At 38.4% G+C, this 20640-nt stretch overlaps 1 protein-coding gene across 4 annotated transcripts in view; it reads left to right on the forward strand.

The window, feature by feature from the left end:
* The first annotated feature begins 6952 nt into the window (after positions 1 to 6952).
* LOC110143881 (zinc finger X-chromosomal protein) overlaps positions 6953 to 20640 on the forward strand; it is a 66318-nt gene continuing 52630 nt past the window's right edge. For 2 of the 4 annotated variants that reach the window (XM_020903650.2, XM_070464604.1), the window contains exon 1: positions 6953 to 7041. The gene's annotated coding sequence lies outside the window, so the exon portion shown is untranslated. Of the gene's footprint in view, positions 7042 to 7249; positions 7384 to 20640 lie in introns of those variants that run through there. The other 2 variants (XM_020903651.2, XM_070464603.1) reach the window with 2 other exon arrangements.

Here is a 20640-nt window from a genome sequence, read left to right on the forward strand (position 1 = left end):
ACTTCAGCCACCTGATGTGAAGAGCCAACTTGGAAGAAAACCAGATGGCTGGGAAAGATTGAAAACAAAAGGAGCAGGCAGCAGAATATGAGATGGTTAGATACCATCACTGAATTAATGGACATGAATTTGAACAAACAGGGAGACGGAGGGCAGAATAATCTGGCAGGCTAGGTTACAAAGAGTCCAAGTGACTAAACAACAAAAGAAAAACACAAAAAAGAATGAAAAGAAGATATAAAACATTCCTAAAACAGGGTAACAGGAAAAATAAGGAAACGAAACATTTTAAAATGACATAGAATTCTTTTTAATGGCTGAGTAATATTCCATGGTGTATATGTACCACAGCTTCCTCATCCATTCGTCTGCTGATGGGCATCTGGGTTGCTTCCATGTCCTGGCTATTACAAACAGTGCTGCGATGAACATTGGGGTGCACGTGTCTCTTTCAGATCTGGTTTCCTCGGTGTGTATGCCCAGAAGTGGGATTGCTGGGTCATATGGCAGTTCTATTTCCAGCTTTTTAAGAAATCTCCACACTGTTTTCCATAGTGGCTGTACTAATTTGCATTCCCACCAACAGTGTAAGAGGGTTCCCTTTTCTCCACACCCTCTCCAGCATTTATTGCTTGTAGATTTTTGGATAGCAGCCATCCTGACTGGCGTATAATGGTACCTCATTGTGGTTTTGATTTGCATTTCTCTGATAATGAGTGATGTTGAGCATCTTTTCATGGATGAGGAAGCTGTGGTACATATACACCATGGAATATTACTCAGCCATTAAAAAGAATTCATTTGAATCAGTTCTAATGAGATGGATGAAACTGGAGCCCATTATACAGAGCAAAGTAAGCCAGAAAGATAAAGACCATTACAGTACACTAACACATATATATGGAATATAGAAAGGTGGTAATGATAACCCTATATGCAAAACAGAAAAAGAGACTCAGATGTATAGAACAGACTTGTGGACTCTGGGAGAACGTGAGGGTGGGATGTTTCAAGAGAACAGCATCGAAACATGTATATTATCTAGGGTGAAACAGATCATCAGCCCAGGTTGGGTGCATGAGACAAGTGCTTGGGCCTGGTGCACTGGGAAGACCCAGAGGGATCGGGTGGAGTGGGAGGTGGGAGGGGGGACTGGGATGGGGAATACACGTAAATCCATGGCTAATTCATTTCAATGTATGACAAAAACTACTGTAATGATGTAAAGTAATTAGCCTCCAACTAATAAAAATAAATGGAAAAAAAATAATAAAAATTCGACATGTAAAGCTGAAGGAAAAAAAAAAAATATCATAGAAAATTAACTGTCTTCATCACTGGCTGGTAAATGTGTAATTCCTAAAGAATGATAGTCATAAAATAGAAAATGGTAGATTTGATAAAGATTCAAAAGAATGTTTATAACTAGTTTTTAGTGAACTGTAATCATTTTTGCAATAGCGATATCAAAGATTAGTGCCACAAATCACCATAGTGCATGTAATAACTAAAAAATTTAAAATATTCAGGAATTACCAAGATTTGATACAGAGACATGAAATGAGCAAATACTATTGGAAAAATGATGCTGATAGTCTTGCTCAATGCAAAGGTGCCACAAACCAATTTGCAAAAACCTCAATATGTGCAAAGAGCAATATAACATATTGCTTTTACATATTGTGTAATCTGTTAGATACCTTCAGAAGTATGAGGTGAAATAAAAACTTTGCAAAATAGTTTACTCCTTGAAATACACTGCAATATGGTCCTTTACACTAATTCAGCACTCTATATTTGTGATTTTTTACTTTGTTATTCATTAATAGGATCTGATAAGAGCTTTTGAGAAATAAACCAAGGCTCAGGTTCCACCCAGTTAAAATTAGATTCTCTGGAAATTGAATGTGGACATTGATTGTGGAATGAAGTGATTCTGATTTCAATTTGAAAAGCTTAGATCAAGTAGAAAAGGGACTATAGGATGTCATGGTTCACTTTGGAGTTAAGGAAATTTTCAGGGCACACTACTAAGTTATAAAATTGGGAAGAAATGGGTGGGTTTGATTTCCATAAAACGGAGAAGATGAATAGGACATACATAGCAACAGTGGTGTAATGTTTACAATATGTAAAATTACTGCAAATAACCCAAGTGATAAAAAAAGACACAATTTATGTTAGTGTAATTTCTGGAAGAATAAAGCTGTATAGTTAATGAAAATTAAATTACCAAATTAAAATAATGTTATCATCTTATTACAATTTTAGCTTGACGTTAAAATTATTTTAAAACATGAGCACATTAAGAGTTGGCCAATGGTTAAGATTTTGAGTGTTCACTGCCATGTCTTGTGTTCAGTCCCTGACCAGGGAGCTGACATCCTGGAATCTACGAATCATGGCTGAAAACAAAAAAAGATTGGCCAAGGGAACAAGGGAGGAATAAATTAGGAATTTGAAATTAACAAATGCAGTCTACTAAATATAAAGTAAACAAGCATTTATAGCACACAGAACTCTAGTCTGTAAAAATACAGTGGAAAGAATGGAAAAAAGAAACTATGTAAGTTAATGTGTATATGTATATTTAAAACTGATTGCCTTTGCTAGATATTTGAAACATTGAAAATCAACTATATTTCCATTTCAAAATTAAGAAAAAAAAGGATCAGGAAGTTCAGTGGCAGTTCAGTAGTTAAGACTCCACAGTTCAGCTGCAGGGGATACAGTTTACAGCCTTGGTCAAGGAACTGGGATCCCATATGCTGTGTGGCACAGCCAAGAAACAAAATATTAATTTTTTGGTTGGGGATAAATAAAACATTGTCCTTTCAGATTGCCTGCCATCTGGTTTTTGTGAATTAGTCCTTATGAATGATCATACTTCATGCTTTGGGTTTCTTTAAAACATGTATTTACTGGTAAATTTAAATTGGTAGTTTAATCTACAGAGTTGATCATATTCAACTTTGATCTGTGGTGAGGTAATGAAGAACACACTACTTCGTAGGTAGTTTTGTGTATAGTCTTCAGGAGGCAAATATCTAACTCCCTCATATTTTAGCATTAACCATTGTTTAGATTAAGGTTGTATGTGTATTTCTTTTTAATAATTTAGTTTTGGTTGTGTTGAGTCTTTGTTGCTGTGCATAGGTTTTTCTCTAGTTACAGTGCCATGGAAGTTGTGCCCTAGTTGCAGTGTGCAGTCTTCTCACTGTGATGGTTTCTGTTCTGGAGTACAGGCTCTAGGCGCACGAGGTTCAGTAGTATAACACATGGTCTCAGTAGTTGTGGCTTCCGGGCTCTAGAGCACAGGCTCAGTAGTTGTGGCACATGGGCTTAGTTGCCCCGAGGCATGTGGGATCTTCCCAGATCAGGGATTGAACCCATATCCCCTGGATTGCAGGCAGATTCTTTACCATTGAGCTACCAGGGAAGCCCTCTACTTCTGTTAATAATGTATTAATTAGAATCCCTTTATAAAGAGAAATTTCCTTTTTCTCTTACACACAGGAATAGTGTGTAATCAGGCACTTTGCAAACAACATGTTCTCTAGTACTTTACACATTTGATTATTTTTTGAAACGTCACCATAACATCATAAATCTGGACATCTATGATGTATTTGACTCTTGCAATTAATGTTACTTTGATACAAATTTCCTAGCTTTAGGAAATGGAAGCCTATTACTATGGAGTTGTGACATGTTAAACATGTTAAACATTATAAGCTTTTAACACTTTATTCTCTTCATGGTGAAAGATGTCCTAATCAGGAAATTGTCGTTTCTTTAAGGAAATGTTTGCATTTTGGGGAAATACATAAAATCTCAGACTGAGTACCAGCAGTGTTTATTGCTACTGATTATTTTTTCTAGGCTTCCTCTATTTATTTTTACCTAGTAATGGTAGTGTGACTTGCAACCATTAAGTATAATTCAGTTGGTGGTGATTTTCAGAAATTATTTAAATGTCTTATTTGCCAAGTGAAACAAAATTGAAAACACATCATTAGTCATTTTAACTTTTATTTGCAGATTAAAATGTATACTTTATATTCTTTTATGGCTGCAGCAGATTACAACATGCAACTTGCTGATTGTTCAAGATAAATGATAAATTTTCAAGTGTGACAAGGCATGCTAAATGTGATGGTTAAATGTGTCAGCTTGGCTAATACCTTGATGATTGTTTCATCATTATTTGTTTCTGTGAAAGTGTTTTTTTGTTTTTAGAAGTTTACATTTTCAGGAAACCCATAATGTACATGGGCCTCTATCAGTCAGAGGCCTGATGATAAAAAGGCTGCTTCCAACTCAAACCACGGCATCTACTTTTCCTTTGGTCTTGAACCTGGTGGCCTGAAATCAGATTTTGGACTTCTTCAGCTCCATAATCTCCTGAGGGAATTTCTTAAAATAAATCTTTCTCTGTCTCAGTTTAGCTAAATTGCATTTTATTGTTTTGTGGAGATGGAAATTGTGACTGTTAAATTTGAACATTTTGGTTAAAAGATTTCTCAATAATGAAGTATAGCTATGGTTCTTTAGAATGTAGCAGATGCTTTAAAAGCTCATGGGGATCTTAAGTTTACTAAAGGTCTTTTGTATTGTATGGACAGTTTCACAGGTGTGCTGCTTATACTTCATTTTACCATAAATATACTGTTTTTAATGTGTATTAAGTGTGTATTTAATGTGTGTATATATATATTTCTGGTAAAATGATTTTTTATATGCTGATACTTCTTTACTTCCATAATTATATTTGAAATACAAATTACTTTGCCTTTTTGAAAAGTTAGTGTAATAAAAGTTGACTTCCCTAGTTATACTCATCTATAGAATAATCTTTCTTAAATTCTAACAGGTTAATGTAACAAATATAGTTAGGTCATTTACTAATATCATATCAGAAATTAACTATCTTTTAGTGCATGAAATGTAGTGTCAAAGGCTAGTTTTAAAATATCACTGTCGAAACTACCTCTTACCTTTGCAATTAGAAAACATCTTTTTCTTTTTCCTATATGGCTACTCTCTTCTTAAGTGCTTTATACTAATGGTCATACTAGTTGTTTTTGTAATCATGAGGTTTCTCTGTTGGCTTAGTGGTAAGAAATCTGCCTGCTCTGGGCAATGGGGGAGACCTGGGTTTGATCCCTGAGTAGGGAGGATCACTTGGCGAAGTGGATACTCCAGTGTTCTTGACTGGGAAATCCCTTGGACAGAGGAGGCTGGAAGACTGCCGTCCAAGGGGTCAGAGAGACACAACTGAGTGATTAACACTTAGTAATCATAAGAGATCTAACAAGAATGCTGACATGTTTCTGTGTTCTGATTATGGTGCTACAGTTGAAAATACGTCAGGTCCCATTGTTACCTTAATACTAAAGGAGCTCTTTGGAAATATTTAAACACTGGTTGTTATTATTTTGAAAGTATGTTTGTGAGCAGTGTTAATTATGTTAATTGTTTGAAGTTATGCTAGTTTCTTTCACTTGAAAATATTTTTTCTCCTTTCTGTGAAAATGTTATCAGTGTTTTGTGGTTTTCTAGAAACAAATATATGTTGTTGTTTGTTATTTCTAGAACTTTTACTCACTTGGAAAATACAAAAACAAAATAAGCTGTGGGCTTTGAAAATTATCATCCAGAAATTTTCCCAGAGATGATTTTTAATGTACTTTTTTTATAAAGCATTTCATGATTTTAAGGTATATGAGGGCAGGACAACTTGCATTCTGGGAGTTTTGATAATATGTTTTATAGGCTGCTACACTTTAAAGACATTTCTCCACTATTTTGTTGATTTTTCACCCTCGAATTGTTGATTATATCTTCATCATTTAGGTCCATACTGAGAAAATATACAGCATACTGTATTCCACAATAATATGCTGTAAGATCCCGCTATTTGCCTTTTTACTAATAACGTTCAAAGCTTGGATTCCAAGTTTAGTGTGGAAAATAACAGAAATTTAAAGTAATAACACAAAATACACGGTCTTGGAGCTGATAAATGTCTGATTATAATAAATTTTACTGTGACTTTTCTTAACATTTATGCTGTTCAACATTTACCTGTTTATGCTGTTTTCTTAAAAAACAGCGAATTACGATGTGTTTATTTAAGAATATTTAAATTTTATCAAAGGACTTAACTTCAGTGGGCTTACAAATTTTCAAACACAAGGTACATACGTAGACAATGACACATTAAAAATTGTTAACTGAAACGTGCAGAATCACTGAAAGTTTAATTCTTTTCCACATGACATTCAAATCATTTAGATTCTATATGATTTTATAAAGATGAAATGGTTTGATAGTTCTAGAATAAGCCGCGTTCTTTTGCCCACACCCAGATTGGCATGCCTATTTTCATTTTATTACAAATGTTTTCTTTTCAAGCAAAAATAGGGTATAGATGGGTTACTAAATTTTCTCTAGCTACAAGAAAACACAATTTACTTCAGGCAGGGGTTTGACAACTTCAGACACCTAAGCAGGCAGCTGGGCCAGGCCCCGCGCGGGGACGCTTTACGTTTCTGGGTAGAACCAGATCCGGCCAGGTGTGAATCGCCTGTCTTTCCGCGGGGTCGATGAACCGCAGCCCTGCGTCGGCTTTACGATCTGAGCTGCGGCGGCGAGCGGGAGCGCGGAGGAGGAGAAAATAAGAACGTTGTTAGACGGCCTGCCGCAGACCCTGCCGCGAGGGCACGGGGCTCTCGGGTTGCGGAACTCGAGTGGCTTCGACACGAGACGCCAGAGGACCAACTTGGTCGAGACGGGGGCGGGGGTGCGGGGGGGGTCCTATCTACCCTTCCGCATTTTCCTGTGTCTCTCTCCCGGTCGGTGACGTGACGTGCTGACGGCGGGCCTGTGCCGGGGAGCTGGGCCGTTTTTTGTCAGCTCCGAACTCGGCCCCTCCTCCCTTCCTCCGCCCGCCCCGCCCGTAGGAGCCCGGCCCAGTGCTCCAGAGAAAGGAGGCCTGCATCACCCGCCACCGTCACCCACCGCCCGCACCCGTGTCTGGTGAGTCTGGGGCGCGGCCAAGGCCGCGGGGCCTAGTCCGAGTGGGAGGCCTGGTCCCGGCCTAGGCGGCGGCACGCCTGATGCCCTTCAGTGCTAGGCTGAGGGGTGTCGTTTTCGGCGCCTAGTAGGCCCCAAGGAGGCTGCAGTTACGCCAGGGGTGGAGCGCGGCGGCGGAGGCGCTCTCTGCAAGCGGGCGGGAGTTGGGGAAGAGTTGCCCGTTGGCCAGGGATATAGCCGAAGGGCTCTAGGTCGGCGCCGAGTTCTCCCAGGGTACCGCGTGGGGGCTAGGCCTAGCAAGGAGGCGATGGTTGCCAGCGTGAGGTGAACGCCGCAGGCCAGCAGGTCTGATTTTCGCTATGTAAATATCAACAAGGGGGGGGCAGAGGGGGGACAAGATGGTGGAGAATTTACGCCTGTTGAAGGGGTGGTTGAGGGGGTGCAGGGAAGGGGAGCCGCCATTTTGAATGCGGCCTCCGAGGAGAAAATTCCGTTACAGCCCATGAGGGGGGGTTGGAGAGCGGGCGGTGGCGGGTCCGCCTCCCACTTCGACTCCGGTTTCGGGTCCCAGAGGCTGGGCACGGCGGCTCTTGTGCCCGGAAGGGGCGTGCTCGCTCCCGGAAGCGGCCATTCTTCTCGTCGCCATGATAGACGCTCGGGCTCAAGGCGCTCGGCTGTAGCGCCACCTCCCTGCGTTGCTTGCTGTAGCCTGTTGACTGGCTGGCTGCTTCAGCTGTTTTTTGACTGAACAGCCAGTAGCTCGAGCCTGCGACTTGCCGCTCTGGTTTGTAGTTCTCCGAGGGCAGTTAAACCCAATGGCCCGTTCAGGCCCATGGTCTCACAAAGACAGTCTCAGAAATTTTGTTTTACTTAAGTACAGTAGTTCATGACTCTTGGGGGTGTCTACCATACGGTTTTCCAAAATTTTCCTCCCTTTTTCAGTAATAAAAATTAAATTTGATGGAGGGGGAAAAAATGTCTCAGTACTCTTTTTTTATGTCACAAGATGCAAATTGATGGAAAGCAAAATTTGAAGCCTTTTTTTCCTTAACTGGGAAACTGCGTTTAAGCGATTAGTGTTGATTTTGTGCTATGTGTTAAACTTTGGAAATAGGATTTTCTTACTGAAGTACAATAAAATGGGATACAGTATGTACGGGTTCTTGTAGTCTCCTATTTAGAGTTCCCCTTATTTGAAAAGTTTTACGATAACAACTGCATTGTTTTGTACTTTAGACTTAATGGTAGGCCGGTTTATTGGTAAAATGAAGCGCATGTGAACTTGCTGTTAACAAGTAAAGATTGACAAAGTTTCTAAAATAAGACGATGCTTGGTGGAGTTTCATAGGCATACGAAGTCCTCATTTGCAACTTTAGAAAGGAGTTTCTGAAGTAGGAGGTTCTCTGTTTTGAAAACTACTTGCTGAAAATGTGTGGAACTTAATTAGGTGAGTTAGGAGTGGTAAAAGGGCAAATGTTAAGTATGAACTGTGTTCAGAAGACACCACAAATTACAGTTTGACCAGCGTGGGTGGTGTAAGTCGGGGAATACTGGAAATTGAGATTAGAAAAGGTAGATTCATTTTAAAGTTGCAAACTGATGGAACACATATGCTCTGCTTCATGTTCATTTATCATTTCTGAGTCCAGCATTGCAGAACTTTTAAGATTGAGAAGTAATGAAAACTGGTAGGTTGATCAGTGTTTTAAATTACTGAGTATTGCTGCTTTTTTATTTTATCTCTCCTTAGCATCTTCTCTTAGTTCTAGCACCAATTAACGTTTGGCTCGGAAATAGGCTTCTGTAGGGAACAAAATTTTACCTAACAGTGGTTGAAAATTACAGGAATTGTTTGGTCAGTTTAAAAACAAGAGTAATTCCTAAGAGCGCAATGACTGTTCTAGATGCAGGTTTCAGAAAACATGTTTTCTAGACTTGCAACAATGGTGTTCATTCCATAACAAGGATTACCACATTTATCATGAACCGTCATGTTTAAAAAATTTTAGAAGCTCAATTGAAGGAGACAGATGGGAAGCATGAGAAGTTGCTAATATCCCCTAGTTGTTGAGGTGTGAATATCCCCTAGTTGTTGAGGTGTGAAGGACAAACATAAATTGTAGAAGTAGTTGCTTTATATCTTGACAGCTGGGAAACAACTCTTTAAGAAGGTAGAACTGTATGCTTGCACAGTACAGCGTGCTGCACAGTACAGCAGCAGCAGATGTTCCAGTACAGCAACAATGGTTGTTCACGATTAAGAGTATGTTAGACTCATATGTTTATTTGAGAAGACAGGTAAGTGTGTTACTTTAAAGCATTTCCATTAGAAACGATTAAATATAAAATGTTTTTTGCTTTAAGGGGTGAATTTTGATTATAGGTAGAACACTTTATTAACCAACTATTTATGTATGTTTTCCAAATAGATGAAAATTTCCTTAAAAAAAAAAGCAAAAACATTTTTGTGAATGCTTTCTCTGACTGTGTTTTAATTTATATGCTCACAATCTCTTCTTTGCATTATTTGTGCTCATTGGCAGTAACAAACATTAAAAAAAATTTTTTCAACCCAGTGTTTGAAATTTTGTTGAAGTATTTAGTGAGAAACGTAGATGGCAATTTGATGTAAAAGTGTGTTCTCTACAGCCTCACGTTTTTCCTGTTTCTACGTAGATTTTCATACATTTTATTTTGTTGCAGGATATCTAGCCTAACATATTCTGCTGATTCATTTCTCCTTAAAATTTTCTTGGGTTCTCTAATCTTATAAAAATAATTTCTTGTATTTCTTTTTTATCCCACATATTTCTGAATTCATTGTTTCCCACATTACAAAACTGTTTCACGGTATATTGGTGTGTCACATAAGTGTTTTGTGCTTCAGAAACTGTTTCTTGTTTGTCAGTTGTGGTTCTTTCCCAAACCTAAATGTGTACTCTCCCTTGAGATCAGTTCTCTCTTGTTTCTTCCAGTTGTCTTCCCTGGCTTACTGTCCCTTATTATTATTACACTCTTGCTTAAATTTCTCACCTAGCTTTTCTAGTTGCCTCTTGAACATCTCATTTGCCGCCTTAACCTGCCGTACTTAACCTAGCTACAATGAAATGTTATTTGACATCTGTTAGGTGCTCATTATTGAGTTGGAAACCTGTTTCTCCCATGGTATCCCTGAAACAACTCCTGCTTCTTGATTTCTGCTTGTGGCTTCAGTTTTCCAGACCTTGCTTTCTTCTTTGTCACATAGAACGATATAGACATCTTTTATTTCCTATTAAATCTGTTATATTCTTATCTCTGGTTCAAGTTTGTTTTCTTTGAAACAGGTCCTACTTGTAACAGATACTTATCCTTGTCTCCCTAGTAGAAGGATCTGGCACACTGACATTATTTTCAATAAATGTTATTTGAATGATTAAATGCAGACATTTATATAAAGTTGAATAGCTTTGCAATTGAAATAAACTAGACTAATAGATAACGTTGTGTTTTTGACAGGGGTATAAATAATAGGACATACTGTGTCCACTTCATGAGGGCACTTAGTTCAAATGGGAGCCAGGGGTAAACTTCCCTCCCTGCTCCACTCTCCTACACTTCACCTGATAGGAATATAGTGAAAGTGAAAGTGTTACTGGTTAAGCTGTGTGTGACTCTTTGCAACTGTAGACTACCAGGCTGCTCTGTCCATGGGATTTCCCAGGCATAAGTACTAGAAGGAGTTACCATGTCCTTCTGGGGCTTTTCCTGATCCTCAAATTGAATCTCCATCTCACCCATTGCAGGAGGATGTTTTACAGTCTGAGCCACCAGGAAAGCTGATAAGAAAAAAGGTAGTCCATTACTAATATTTTTCAGTGGTGGTGATGATTTAGTTGCTAAGGCATGCCTGACTCTTGACGAGTCCATGGACTGTAGCCTGGCAGGCTCCTCTCTCCATGGGATTCTCCAGGCAAGAATACTGGAGTGGATTGCAGTTTCCTAATCCAGGGGATCTTCCCGACCCAAGGATCAAACCTGCATCTCCTGCATTCTGGGTAGATTCTTTACTGGCTGAGCTTTGAGGGAAGCCCTTTGTCAGTACATTTTATAAAATATTTATATATTTTAAAATAAGTCCTTTTAAAGGATTCAGTTAACTGTTTTCCTCAATCTCAGTTCTTTTTTTTTCCCCAGAAGCAGTTGATGTCCTTGGCATTGTATACACAAAAGAATCTCTCTGCTTTACGCTTACTGAAAATGTGTCCCATTAAATGTTTTATTTAGTATTTTTTCATTTAAGTCACACAGTCACATTTTGCCAGACACTTAATATTACATAGGGATCTAGGTTAGTGGCACTTGGAATGTGGTCCAGGAATCCCTGGGTATCTTGATAATATTTTTTTAGGGTGTCGTGAGAGAAAAACTTAGGTTTTTTCATAAAAATATTAATAACTTATTTAACTTCTTTACTCTCCTCCTATGACTGTAGTGTAGTAGTGTTTAATGGTGCTTTTCAGAGGCTAATATGATCTGTTGTGTTTCGAAACAAATGAGGAAGTGGATAGGGGAATACAGCAGCCTCTCTTAAGCTGCATAGATTTACAGGAAATCCAGTTTTTATGAAAATACTTTGGTACAAATGTTACGTTAGCATTAGTAAGTTATAGATTAGTTTTAAATGAAGTATTGTTTAAACTTTGCATTTAACAGAATATTGGTCATGTGGAACTTCTTTTTTAAAATGTATATATATTTATTGGCTATTTGTCCTGTTCAGTGAATTGCTCATTTAAATTCGTGACCCATTGTTTGTCTTCCTCCAGTTTTATTATGCACTGTGTAAGTTTTAAGGCAACAGAGTTTCATGTACTATGAAAAGATTATCACAGTAAGTTCATTGGATACCAGTCATCTCACAGATAATATAGTTAAATAAGTGGAAAAATTATGTTTTTACTTGTGATAATAACTGTTAGGATTTAGTCTGACAACTTTCATATGTAACATACAGCAGTTTTCAATTATGTTTATCATGCTGTATGTTACATCCTTAGTGCTTATTTATAAGTGGCAGTTTGTACTGCCTTTGTCCACTTGCCTCTCACCCAACCACTGCTTCTAGTAACCACAAATCTGATCTCTTTTTCTGTGAGTTTATTATAATTGACTTGCAACACTATGTTAGATCATTAATACACAGTCTATAATGTTTCAACTTAATCTCTACATTTCAGTGTTTTTATCACAGTAAGTCTTGTTAACAGTCTTTTGCCACACAAAGGTACTGCAGTTACTGACTGTTTCCCACACTGTATTATTCATGCTTATAATTCACTTATTTTGCCCCTGTAAATTATTACCTCTTAATCTCCCTCACCTGTTTGCTTCCTTTTTCCATCTTTCACCCATATAACTACCTCTTTCTTCTCTGTCACTGTTCTTTTTTTATGTTTGTTAATTTGTTTTTTTAGAGCCCACATATAAGGGAAATCACACAGTATTTGTGATGTTTTACTAATTCTGGTATCCTCTGTTTTACACATAGTCCCAAATGGAAGTAGTTAAATCTGTTCTTTTATATGGCTGATGTGCTCTATCTTAATCCATGCATCATTTTAATCCATTCATCTGATGGTACTCTTAGATTCCTTTTGTATTTGGCTGATTTAAATACTCCTGCAGTGAGCGACTTCACTTTCATGCATTGGAGGAGGAAATGGCAACCCGCTCCAGTGTTCTTGCCTGGAGAATCTCAGGGATGGGGGAGCCTGGTGGGCTGCCGTTTATGGGGTCACACAGAGTCGGACACGACTGAAGTGACTTAGCAGCAGCAGCAGCAGTGAGCATAGGGATATATGTATCTCCTCTAATCAGTGTTTTATTTTAATAAATATTTCGGAGTGGAATTGCTGGGTCTTACGCAGATCTATTTTTCATTTTTTGAGGAATTTTCATTCTTTTCTTCATGGTAGCTGTACTAGTTTATATTCCCACCAACAGTGCAAAAGTGTTCACTTTTCTCCACAGCCTTGCCAACACTTACTTGTTGTCATTTGGGTATTAGCCATTCTGATGGATGTGCTATTTGATTTGATTTGATTTGATTTGGTTTGGTTTCCTTTCCTCTAATAATTAGTGATGTTGAACATCTTTTCATGTGTCTGTTGACTGTATGTGTTCTTTGGAAAAATGTCTTTTCAGATTTTCTGCCCATTTTTTGATTGAGTAGTTTGTGGGTTGGTTTTTTCCCTCTTCTCTTTGGTATGTGACTTTTTTTTTTTTTTCCATCTATTTTTATTAGTTGGAGGCTAATTACTTTACAACATTGCAGTGGTTTTTGTCATACATTGAAATGAATTAGCCATGGATTTACATGTATTCCCCATCCTGGTCCCCCACTCCCACCTCCCTCTCCACCCCATCCCTCTGGGTCTTCCCAGTGCACCAGGCCTGAGCACTTGTCTCATGCATCCAACCTGGGCTGGTGATCTGTTTCACCCTAGAAATACATGTTTCAATGCTGTTCTCTTGAAACATCCCACCCTCGCCTTCTCCCACAGAGTCCACAAGTCTGTTCCATACATCTTTTTTTTTTTCTTTTTCTTTTTTTGCATTTTAGACATTAACTCCTTATCAGGTGTATCCTTTGCAAATGTCTTCTTCCATTCAGCTACGGACCTTTTCATTTTGTTGATAATTTTTCTTTGCTGTGCAACAGACAGCTTAATAGTGTAATGTCATTCTAGATTTGTTTCTTTTTACTTCCCTTATGAGAGAAATATGTATATGAAATACTAATAGTGGTGCCAAAGTGCTTAATCCCTGTGCTTTCTTCTAGAATCTTTATGGTTTCAGATCTTACCTTTAAATCTTTAGAAGTACCAAGGTTTTTTTTGTGCATGATGTGAGACAGTAGTCCAGTTTGATTGCTCTGGATGTAGTTGTGCAGTTTTCTCAACAGTTTTTATGAGAATGGTCTCTTTTCCCAATTGTATTATTCTTGCAGTTATAGATGAGTCATATAAACATAGGAAATTTTCTTGTATGTAACGTTGTATTTAATTTGCTTGTTTATATTTACTTATTTGGCTGTGCCAGGACTTAGTTGCACCACCTGGTATCTTTTGTTGTGGCATGTGAACTCTTGGTTGCAGCGTGTGGGATCTAGTTCCTTGACCGGGGATTGAATATGTGTTCTCTGTATTGGGAGCGTGGAGTCTCAACCACTGGACAGTGAGGGAAGCCCCATGATTTTTGATACTATGTCTTTAACTATTACCATTTTGAGTGTTTTCCTCTTTAGGTTTATTCTTTATGGGATTCTCTGCATCTTTGACTTGGGTGGCTGTTTCGTTTCCCACATTAGGAAAGTTATTAGCTCTTCAAATATGTTCTCTGTTCTTTCTCAGTCTCTTAGACTCCATGTAATGTGAATATCAATACACTTGAAGTTATCCAACATGAGTTATTCTTGTTTTCATTCCTTTTTCTTTTTTCAGTTCAGCATCAGTGATTTGAGCTAGTTTCTTCCAGCTCTCTAATTTCTCTGTATCATTTAATCTCGTTGTATTATTGTTTGGTCATTGTTTATATTTCCTGTCTGTTAAAAACTTGTGACTTCTCACTTTGTGCATCTGTTTTTCTCCTAAGTTGTTTGATCATCTTTGTGATCATTTCCTTGAGTCTTTATCAAGTAGATTGCCTGTCTCCAATTTATTTAGGTCCCCTTGAGGTTTTACTTCAACACATGTGGTAATTTGGTTATGTTTCCTGACTTTGGATAAGTGGACTTTTTTAGGAGATATCCTATGTGTCCCAGCAGACCTGACTCCTCTCTGTTTACCAGGCTATATGCTGTAGGCATGCTTCCATTGTGGGCTATATGAGTCCTTTTGTTATGCCAGGGTGACCGCTATGGGTCATCTGGAAGGAATGCTTGCCTTTGGTGTGGTTGCTTGCCAGGCTCTGCCTTATACAGAAACAGCTTGGTACTCAGAGATGTGTCTGTCTTAATAGGGACATTTGGCTCTGGAGTATTAGCAGGTCTTGGGGTTGGTGCTGGTCCAGTAGTGGGCAGAACTGAGTCCCTGGTCTCTGGTAGTAGAGCTTTAGGTATCCTAGAATTGGTGACGGCAGGCCCTGGTCTGGATGGCTGGCTGTGAAGTCCCTTGCGGTTCCCAGTCTGGGGTTTCATGGTAAGTGCCGATGCTCTTGTATTTGTGGTCAGTTCCCGGGACAGCTGTAGGGTCAAGAACTTTATGGTAGCTGGTCTCCTGATTGTGGGGCTGTGTCCCCTCCTGGCTAGTTCCTTAGCATGGAACTTCCAAGAACTGGTGCTGCCAGACTGGTGGACAGGCCAGGTCCTGGTTCTAATAAGCTAGAAGGAGGACTTCAGAAAGATGCTTCTTGCCAGCACCACTACTGCATGGTAGAACAAAGCTCCCCAAAATGGGTTCCTCCAGTGACTGTGTTTCCAGATTGAGCTCCTGTTTGCCTCCTCCTGCTTCTCTGGGGGAGTGTCTCAAGAGCAGGTATCAGCAGGCTGTTCTGACCTAGGTGTCTTTCAAACTACTGCTTCTGTTTGTGCCTTTTAAGAAGGGAGTCTATTTCCTATAGGGAGTCTATTTCCTATAGCTCTCTGGGTCTCGTTAAAGTAAGGCCCACTGGCTTTCAAAGCCAAGTATCCTGGGTACTTGTACTGCCAGCACAAGAGTCACTGGCTGTGGAGCCTTATGTGGTGCTTCAATTCTTTTTTCCTTGGTTCTACAGTTGTGATTATCCTACCACTTCTGGATCACCTACTTAGGGATATGTGTAGGTGCTAACGGTTCTGTATATCCACCCCTTCTCTCTTGTCTTTTCATAGTTCTTACTTTATATCTTTAGCTGTGGAATCTAATCTTTCAGTTTTTCTAATCAGTACTTATTCTGTAAATAGATAAAATTTTGGAGTGCCCATGAGAGGAGCTGAGCTGAGGTTCTTCCTACTCCTCCATCTTGGCTGCCTTCCATTGACACATTTTTCTTACTGATTTTAAAGTTTTAATTTTAAGTTTGTGTAAAAGTGAGTTGCTGATTACTTATACTGCAGATAACCTTTCATTTTGTGTGTTTTCTTTTAGCTTTGTTTCTACCATATTTTGAGTGGAAGTTAATGTGAGATAATTTTAAAGAAACCTTGGATGACTTATATTTTTCTCTTTTCAATAAATTTCCTGCCTGCCACAGCTCTTTAAAGTTTCCTTTTAAAAAAGTTAAAAAAAAAAGTATGTATAGATTATTAGCATATCTAGAATTTTTAAAATATATTTTTGATGTTAGATTCTGACACTATTTTTTAATGTAGTAACCTTTCTGCCCCTGATTTGTAATTCAGTTCAAGTATATTTAAAGTTCCTCTAGTTTGGTGCCATTTATCTCTTCATGTCTGTAAACAAAGTTTTTAAAACTAATTATGTAATAAAATCTTAGTATACTCTTCTTCAGAATTGATTCAGTTGTCTGTCTTCTTTAGCTTTTTCAGTTGAAAAAATTACTAGTTTTTTGTATTTGCCGCAAACTTATAGTGTATATGAGCACATGTATGCCTTTAATGAAAATGGTTTGTCTGTTTCCATCAGTTCAGTTCAGTCCCTCAGTCATGTCTGACTCTTTGTGACCCAGTGGACTGCAGAACGCCAAGCTTCCCAGTCCATCACCAACTCTTGGAGCTTGCTTAAACTAATGTTCATCTAGCTGGTGATGCCATCCAACCGTCTCATCCTCTGTCCTTCCCTTCTGCCTTCAGTCTTTCCCAGCATCAGTGTCTTTTCTAGTGAGTCAGTTCTTTTCATCAAGTGGCCAAAGTATTGGAGTTTCAGCTTCAGCATCAGTCCTTCCAATGAATATTCAGGACAGATTTCCCCGATGCTGGGGAAGCTCCTCTGGAGAAGGGAATGGCAAGCCAGTGCAGTATTTGTGCCTGTGGAATTCCATGGACAGAGGAACCCGTCGGGCTACAGTCTTTGGGGTTGCAAAGAGTCAGACTTTACTGAGCAACTAGCACACACATGCCATAATAATACATATGTTCCCTTTCTCTTCAGCTCCCTCCTCTTTTCCATCCCATCCCTCTAGGTCATCACAGAGCACCAAGTTGAGCTCCCTGTGTTATACAGCAGGTTCACACTAGCTATCTGTTTTACACGTGGTATTGTGTACATGTCAATGCTCCTCTTTCAATCCATCCCAACCCCTGTTTTGTCCATGCTCTACACCTGCATCTCCATTCCTTCCTTGCAGATAGATTCATCAGTTCCATTTCCTATATTCCATACATATGCATTAATGTATGATATTTGTTTTTCTCTTTCTGACTTACCTTGCTGGGTGTAACAGGCTCTAGGTTCATCCATCTCACTAAAACTGACTGAAATTCATTCTTCATGGATAAGTAGTATTCCATTGTGTATATGTAGCATATCTTTTTCCATTCATCTGTCAGTGGACATCTGGATTGCTTCCAAGTCCTAACTATTGTCGATAGTGCTTCAATAAACATTGGGGTACATGTATCTTTTAGATGTGGTTTTCTCAGGATATATTCCTGGTAGTGGGATTGCTGGGTCATGTGGTAAATTTATTCCTACTCTTTAAAGGAATCTTTGTACTGTTCTCCCTAGTGGTGTTAACATTTACATTTCCACCAACAGTACAGGAGGGTTCCCTTTTTTTCATATTTTATCCAGCATTTACTGTTGTAGATTTTTTTATTTTGGCCATTCTGACTGGTGTGAGATGATGGCTTGGTGTAATGTTGATTTGCGTTTCTCTAATCATGAGTGATGAGTATTTTTTCTTGTGTTTATTAGTCCTCTGTAGGTCTTTTTTTTTTTTTTTTTTTTTTTAAGAAATGTCTGTTTAGGTCTCTGCTCTCCATTTTTTTTTTTTTTTATATTGTTTTGTTTGTTTTTTCTGGTACTGATCTATATGGGGAGCTTTATGTATTTTGGAGATTAATCCTTTGTTAGTTGCTTCATTTGCAATTATTTTCTTCCATTTTAGGGTTCTTTTTTAATCTTTATTGTTTCCTTTGCTGCAGAAATGCTTTTAATTAGGTCTCATTTGTTTATTTTGTTTTTACTTCTGTTACTCTAGGAGCTGGTTCGAAGAAGATCTTGCTGTGATTTATGTCAAAGAATGTACTGCCTATGTTTTCCTCTAAAAGCTTTATAGTTTCTAGCCTTACATTTAGGTCTTTAAATCCATTTTGAGGTTATTTTAGTATACAGTGTTAGGGAGATTCCCCTGGAGAAGGAAATGGCAACCCACTTCAGTGCTCTTGCCTGGGAAATCTGATGGACAGAGGAGCCTGGCAGGCTATATAGCCTATAAGGTCACAAAGAGTCGGACATGACTGAGCGACTTTAACACTAACTAAATGGTATTTGGAAGAGTTCTAGTTTCATTATTTTACATGTAGTCTGTCCAGTTTTCCCAGCACCACTTATTGAAGTTGCTGTCTTTTCTCCTTTATATATTCTTAACTCCTTTGTCAAAGATAAGGTATGTGGATTTCTCTCTGGACTTTCTGTCTAGTTCCATCCATCTGTATTTCTGTCTTTGTGCCAGTACAATATTGTCTTGGTAATTGTAGTTTTGTAGTATAGTCTGATTTCAGGAAGGTTGATTCCCCCAGTTCCCTTCTTTCTCAAGATTGCATTGCTGTTAGGGGTCTTTTGTGTTTCCATGCAAATTGTGAAATTATTTGTTCTAGTTCTGTGAAAAATGCCATTGGTAGTTTGATAGGGATTATATTGAGTCCATAGGTTGCTTTGGGTAGTGCAGTCATTTTCACAATATTGGTGCTTCCAAACCAGGCGTATCATATATCTCTTCATGTGTTTGTGTCATCTTTGATTTCTTTCATCAGTATCTTATAGTTTTCTGCATACAAGTCTTTTGTGTCTTTAGGTAATTCCTAGGTATTGTATTTTTTCTGTTTCAGTAGTAAATGAGATTTATTCCTTAATTTCTCTTTCTGAATTTTATTGATAGTGTTAGGAGTGCAAAGGATTTTTGTGTGTGAATTTTATACCCCATGACTTTACTGTATTCACTGATTAGCTCTAGTAATTTTCTGATAGAAGCTGGCCTTGTAGAATGAGTTTAGAAGTGTTCCTTCCTTCACAGTTTTCTCGAAGGGTTTGAGCAGGATGGGTGTTGGCTCTTTTCTAAAAATTTCATCAAGTTCTCCTCTGAATCCTTTTGGCCCTGCCTCCTTATGGGTGGGAAGGAGGGGCTGGATTTTTTATCAGTTTTGATGTCAGTGCTTGTGATTGGGTGGTTCATAATTTCTGCTGCTTCTGGGCTAAGACTTTTTCTAAGAATTTGTCTGTGTCTTTCAGTTTGTCCTTTTTATTGGCATAAAGTTGTTGATAGTAGTCTTTTATGATGCTTTGTATTTCTACATTGTCTATTGTAATTTTTCATTTTGATTTTAGTCTTTACTATTTTTTTGTTTATGAGTGTGGCTAATGGTTTGTCAATTTGGTTTATCATCTCAGAGTGCCAGGTTTTAGTTTGATTGATCTTTGCTGTTAGCGCCTGCCTTTATTTTTTATTATTTCTGCTCTGAATTTTATGGCCTTTTACTAACTTTGGTTTTTTAAAATTCTTTTTCTAGTTGCTTTAGGGGTAAGGTTGAGTTGTTTGATGTTTTTCTTATTTTTTGAGATGGGCTTAAATTGCTGTAAACTTTTCTCTCAGCACTGCTTTTGCTGCGTCCTATAGGTTCTTTTCAGTAGTCATGTATTAATGTGACAGTTGGACTGTAAAATACAAAGAAAGCTGAGGACTGAAGAATTGATGCTTTTGAATTATAGTGTTGCAGAAGACTCTTGAGAGTCCCTTGGACTGGAAGGAGATCAAACTAGTCAATCCTAAAGAAAGTCAGTTTTGAATATTCATTGGATGGATTGATGCTGAAGCTGAAACTCCAGTACTTTGGCCACCTGATGTGAAGACTAACTCATTAGAAAAGACCCTGATGCTGGGAAAGATTGAAGGCAGGAGGAGAAGGGAATGACAGAGGATGAGGTGGTTGGATGGCATCACGGACTCGATGGACATGAGTTTGAGAAGCGCTGGAAGTTGGTTATGTTCAAGGAAGCCTGGCAGTTCTTGAGGTTGCAAAAAGTTGGACGTCACTGAGCAACTGAACTGATAGGTTTTGAGTTGTTATGTTTTCATTGTCATTTATTTCTGGGTATTTTCTTTTTTTAAATTTCCTCAGTGACATCTTACTTATTCATAGGCCTGTCGTTTGGCCTACATTAGTTTCTGTTTTATACACTTTCTTCCCATATTTGATATCTAATCTTACAAGCTTTGTGGTCAGAAAAAGGTGCTTGATGTGGTATCAATTTTTTTTGTATTTACCAAGGCTTGACTTGTGACCCAGGACGTGGTCTGTTACTGGAGAATGTTCTGTGTATACTTGAGAAAAAAGTTAAATCTACTTTTTTGGGGATGAAGTGTCCTACAAATATTAATTAGGTCCATCTGGTCCAATATGTCATGTAAAGCTTGTGTTTTCTTACTAGTTTTCTGTCTGGATGATCTGTACATTGGTGTGA

The sequence above is a fragment of the Odocoileus virginianus genome, unplaced genomic scaffold (assembly GCF_023699985.2).
Source record: "Odocoileus virginianus isolate 20LAN1187 ecotype Illinois unplaced genomic scaffold, Ovbor_1.2 Unplaced_Contig_32, whole genome shotgun sequence".
NCBI lineage: Eukaryota > Metazoa > Chordata > Mammalia > Artiodactyla > Cervidae > Odocoileus > Odocoileus virginianus.